Below are 6,000 nucleotides of genomic sequence, written 5' to 3'. Positions count from 1 at the left end.
GTGTGAGATAGTGATCCAATTTCATTTTTTTGCATGTGTCCAATTTTCCCCAACACCATCTATTGAAGATACTATCCTTTCCCCATTGTATATTCTTGGCTCTTTTGTAGTAAATTAACTGACTATATATGCATGGATTTCTTTCTGGACTCTATTCTGTTCCACTGATCTATGCGGCTGCTTTTATGCCAATACCATACTGTTTTATTTACTATAGCTTTGTAGTATAGTTTAAAAACAAGGAGTATGAGGCCTCCGGTTTTGTTCTTTTTTTCTCAAGATTGTTTTGGCTATTTGGGTCTTTTGTGGTTCCATACAAATTTTAAGATTGTTGGGGCACCTAGGTGGCTCAGTCGGTTAAGTGCCTGACTTCGGCTCAGGTCATGATCTTGCGATTTGTGGGTTCAACCCCTGCATTGGGCTTTGTGCTGACAGCTCAGAGCCTGGAGCCTACTTCAGATTCTGTTTCTCCCTCTCTCTCAGCCCCTCCCTCACTCATGCTATCTCTCTCTCTCTCTCTCTCGCTCTCTCTCTCTCTCCCCCCCTTCTCTCTCTCAAAGATAAATAAACATTAAAAATAATTTTCTTTAAGAAATTTTAGGATTATTTGTTCTATTTCTGTGAAAAACACCATTGGAGTTTTGATAAGAATTGCACTGAATCTGTAGATTGCTTTGTGTAGTATGGACATTTTTAACAATATTAGTTTTTCCAGTTCATGAGCATGGAATAGCTTTTCATTTATTTACATCTTTTTCAATTTCTTTCACCAGTGTCTTATAGTTTTTAGTGTACAGGTCTTTCACCTCCTTGGTTAAATATATTCCTAGGTATTTTATTCTTTTTGATTCACAAATAAATGAGATTGTTTTCTAATTTATTTTTCTGATAGTTTGTTATTAGTGTACAGAAACACAACAGATTTTTGTGTACTATCTTACAATTTTACTGAATTCATTTATTAGTTCTAATAGTTTTTTTTTTTGATGGAGAACTATTTCTTAAATGTGTAAGGATTTGTTTATATATTTATACTCTCTCATGCTCCAGAAAGCACTTAGGGGCTGCAAGATGTCTGCATATCCAATGAAGTCTTTGTGTTTTGAATAATAGCCCACAGACCTCTTTTTAAATGCTGAAGAAAAGCTGGACCCACATGGTCCCAGTTGGATTGCTAGATGGCAGTAGCAGCACACACTGTTTTTAGATTCTGGTTAATAAATCTCACAAGAGAGAAAGAGGCCTTCGGGAGTAGCTGGTCCATTTTCTTCCATTGTATAAATAGGAGAGCTGAGGCCCCAAAGAGAAAGATACCTACAAGGCTAGGTAGGTAGTTAACCAAATAATCAAAATTGTATTGAGATTGCTGACTTCTGTGTATTTGCAGGGAAAATGTCCTTCTAGATTCATTGGAAAACTATTTTAAATGTTTGGTATAAAAATGTTTTGGGGGGAAAAAGCAGTAGTACATAAGAATAGGAATGAGGTGGGGCGCCTGAGTGGCTTAGTCTGTTAAGTGTCTGACATCAGGTTAGGTCATGATCTCGAGGTTTGTGGGTTTGAGTCCCGCACAGGGCTCTGTGCTGACAGCTCAGAGCCTGGAGCCTGCTTTGGATTCTGTGTCTCCCTCTCTCTCTGTCCCTCCCCCAATCACACTCTGTCTCTCTCTCCTTCAAAAATAAATAAACATTAAAAAAAAAAAAAGAATAGGAATGCGGTTAAAAGTAAGTATACCTGTTACTCCAACCCCCTATTCCTCCCCCCCAGGTGTCCTCCCTGGAAGCCCCACTGCTGCCAAGTTCTTGAATAACTATCCAGAGATATATTTAATTAAACACATCTACACATGCACACACACATGCATACACGCTTGCATGTACCGCACACGGCTGTCATGTATTTATAACATCTAAATTTCTGTGTGTGTGTGTGTGTGTTCAGATGAATATAAGGTGTGCATGGAGTATAAAATAATGTGAACAAAAGTGGGAAAGCTGTGGACTTCAGGAAAATGTCTCCTTCACCCTCCCAACCTCCCCTAAAAAAAAGGCAGGGGAGGTGGGAGTCCATGAAGTGGTTTCCAAACTCTGGAGTGGCTTTATTTTTACCATTTCTCTGTTGATTTAACAGATTAAAACTCTGCCGGGGACACCTATGGTACAGATCTTGGTAAACCCTGTCTTCTGAAGCTCTCCCTGCTGTAATTAAATTATTGTAAATACAATTAGAAGGCCCCTCTAGGTGGTCTGCATGACACCAGCCCAGAAGGAATTGTCTTGAGATATTTGAACCAAGAGTAAAGAGCAAAGTGGCGGAATCCCCTTAATCTTTAGGGGCCCATCCTTTGAGGATTTGTGGCCATGATGTAACAGGCAGTCGGTTTTATTGCAAGCGGCACTTTTAGCAGTTGTTTTCCTCAACCATCACTGGCCTTCAGGGTCAGTGTGGGGGCTCCAGCCTCTGCTGCCAACTTCCTCCCCCCCTTCCCAAAACCCTCCCCCAGTCTCTACCGTGATTTGAAAATTTGCTTCAATCTAGAAGTGGAGAGTCTGGGTAGTTAGTACTTTGCATCCTATACCTTTTTGCATAGGGTTGGGAGCTGTTGCTATGTGGTCCACGTGTGTCTCCCAACAAGCTTAAACTTTGCATAGCCCGTGCTAAACTAATTTGCGTCAATTTGTCTACATCATGCCAACAATCGTTCTGAGAGTCTTGAATAGAACATACAAGGCTGCTGATAAAGGCGCTAGGAGCAGATGCCACTGGCCATTCTGTGGGGCCTCGCTGTCGCTAGTTCTTCACCATGGTTTCTTCATATCCTAGTGACAATGTTAGTTTTTCCACCCTGGGGTTAAAACTTTTTTTTTTTTTTTTTTTGAACAATGGACAGCCCTATACAACTGGCACTCCAACTGACTTTTTTTTTTTTTTTTTTTTTTTTTTTTTAAGAAAGACATGGCTGTGACTGAATTCTGGCCCCAGTGTTTCCTAACCATTTTTCCTCCCTCCCAAGTTTCAGAGAAAACAAGTGGAGTTAAGTTTTTTGGAAAGGGTTTGTGCAACTGTGACACAGTGTTTTTCTAATCTGTCATTGTGTTGGGCTAAAATTTTAAGCCTGAAATCCAATCATTTTTTATGGAAAGATATATTCCTGGTAAATAAGAAATTAACATTCAGACTAAGGACTGTAGAAACAAATACAAGACAACCAAAGTATTTGTGCCATATGAACACTAGGAAATAATTTCACATTTAGGAGAAACTTTTGTTTTTTGTTTTTTGTTTTTCAAAGCCAGACCTGGAAATATATTGATTTGGTCAGTTTGGGGAAGGCACCAGAGACCCTGGGAGCTAATTGAATCTCTATAGGAAATCCACTCTGTTCATGGTTTATTCACCTATTTGTGGATTTTGTCATTCTATAATGGCTCTTCCTACATTAACCCATTAAATATGATCTAAAAACTACCCTGAGAAAACTGATAAATGTACAAATGTTTCCACTTAAATATCATATCGGGAGGACATAGTGTAGAAGCAAGTAGTAAGAATTTATTCAATTCAGTAAGTGATCACCTAGTGCCTACTAACCTGGGATATAGCAGTGACATGGTCTTTACTACTGAGGCACCTAGGAAACAGATACTATATAAACAGACCAGTAAATATGTACCATAACAGGCAATCGGAATGCCAGGTGGTGGAATGCCAGGAAGGTGGAAGAAAACTTAAGTGGCGGGGGGCGGAGTGAGGGGCGTGCCTGGCTGGTCCAGTTGGAAGAGCACAGGACTCTTGATCTGAGAGTCTTGAGTTCAAGTCCCACGTTGGGTGTAGAGATTACTTAAAATAAATGAACTTTAAAAAAAAAAAAAAAAGAAAAACAACTTCGGGGGAGTAAAGTATTCAAAGAGCTACTTTAGATACAAAGAACAGAGAAGATGTCATCAATGAGCTGACATTTGAACAGAAACTCACAGGAGGGAGGGGAACAAGCCTTGAGAATGTCAGTGATCCAGGCAGAGGAAACAGTGGGAGCAAAAGTCCCTTATATGGGAATGGCTTTGCATGTTCATGGTCAGTGAAGCTGGAGACCAGGGAGCCAGGAGAGCAGGAAAGTAGATGAAGTCCCCGAGAGTTGAAAATAAACAGGAATGGCAAATGCTATAGCATCATGGGCATATCTATTATTTAGTGTCTCAGTGAATCTGGACATCAGCAGACTGATTCCTGACCTCTCAAACTATTTTTGCAGAGAATGATAGAGAAAGGTGGCTGGCTGATAGGTCAGTGGGAGAATTTGGAGCTGATTGAAGCTAATAGGCACATGATGAGCTGCTCAAAATCATTAGTAATTGTTATGGACTGAAATATGTCCCTTCAAAATTCCTATGTTAAAATCCTAATTTCCAATGTGATGATATTCAAAGAGGCGGGGCCTTTGGGAGGTAATTCGATCATGAGGGTAAAGCCTTCATGAATTGGATTAGTGCCCTTATAAAATGGACCCTAGAGAGCTTTTTTGCTATCTCTGCCATGTGAGGACACAATGAGAAAATGGCCACTTGCAATCTAGAAGGGGGGCCTCACCAGAACCCCACCATGCTGGCACCCTGATCTCAGACTTGCAATCTCCAAAATTGTGAGAAATTCCTGTTGTTTATAAGCACCCAGTCTATGGTATTCTGTTATGGCAGCCCAAACAGAACAAGACAAAAATGTTTTTAATTTGTAGATTAGAGCAACAGTGAGATATTACTTTTCTCCCAATGATCTGGCAAAACCTAGAAAGCTGAATAATGCCAAGTTGGCAGAGACACAGAGACAGTAGAACCCTCATGTACAGCTGGCTGATAGTAGCAGGTTCAGCCATTCTAAGAACAGTCTGGAAATGCTTAAGCAAATTAAATATCTGAGATATCTTATAACCTAGCAGCCCTCTTCCTACTATTCACATGCTCCATGGAAATTCTATTGTGAGAAAAACACCACTACCTAGGAATTTAGAGACAGGACTTTGTGAGAACTGTACTACAGGAAGAAAGGGAGGAAGTGCTCACCAAACAAGGCCAGGGGACACCACATTCCAGATCACTTCCACAGCCTGTAATCCCTCCAAGAATTGCCAGTGCAGATCTTATACCTACTGAAGGTCTGGGGCACTTACCTTCTAACAGCAAAGTTGACCACTACTCCTTCAGGAATCAGCTCTGTTCCCCAACATGTACAGGGACAACACAAGGGTACAAATGGAGGCCTACATACCATGTAAATATTTAAAATTTATAAATCAAACCATTTAATATGTTCTATCCTTCTACCTTGACATATATACCTTTGAGACAATCTAAAAGGCAATATTTGAAATTCAAATTCTTAGATTCCCCAGAGCACAGAGGAGCCAGGTTCTGGCCTAGAACCTATTCCTCTGCTCTTCCCACTCTGGACTCCAGCCTGTACAAGGAGGAGACTTGAATGTACATGTGTGGATGCTCAACCTGCATTTCCAAGCCTTAATGGGCAGCTGCTGTGGGGCCATCTCTGAGACCAGCAACACTTTTTTTTTTTCCCCAGAAAGACCTAAAGAACTTGGGCTATCTGAGGTCCAGAGAACCCAGGTGATCATGTCTCCTTGACTCCATGGACTCTGTTCCATGATGTGTGACACAGTCAGAAAAAAAGCTGGAGTGGAGCCCTCTAAAGTGAGGGGACCAGGACATAGGCCCCTCTTGGTTGGGTATGAAGGTAGTACTTTTAGAGAGGTGAGCAGGGCCAAGTTGTGATGGGGCCTTGAATTACATGCTATGGAAAACAGACTTTATTTCTTGAGCAGTAGGAAACAAAAATAAGTTTAAAGCAGAGTTTGTGATAATAAAACTAGACATGATACAAGTAGAACCATTCTGACACAATTAAAAGTTAAGCCACCCATGGTACTAAAATACCACTTACTTGCTGTGGAGCCTTCGTGGTTCTGTTCAACCTTTCGTGGGCCTCAGTTTC

The sequence above is a fragment of the Prionailurus viverrinus genome, chromosome B4 (genome assembly GCF_022837055.1).
Source record: "Prionailurus viverrinus isolate Anna chromosome B4, UM_Priviv_1.0, whole genome shotgun sequence".
Taxonomy (NCBI): domain Eukaryota; kingdom Metazoa; phylum Chordata; class Mammalia; order Carnivora; family Felidae; genus Prionailurus; species Prionailurus viverrinus.
Note: the sequence above shows the minus strand (reverse complement) of the source record.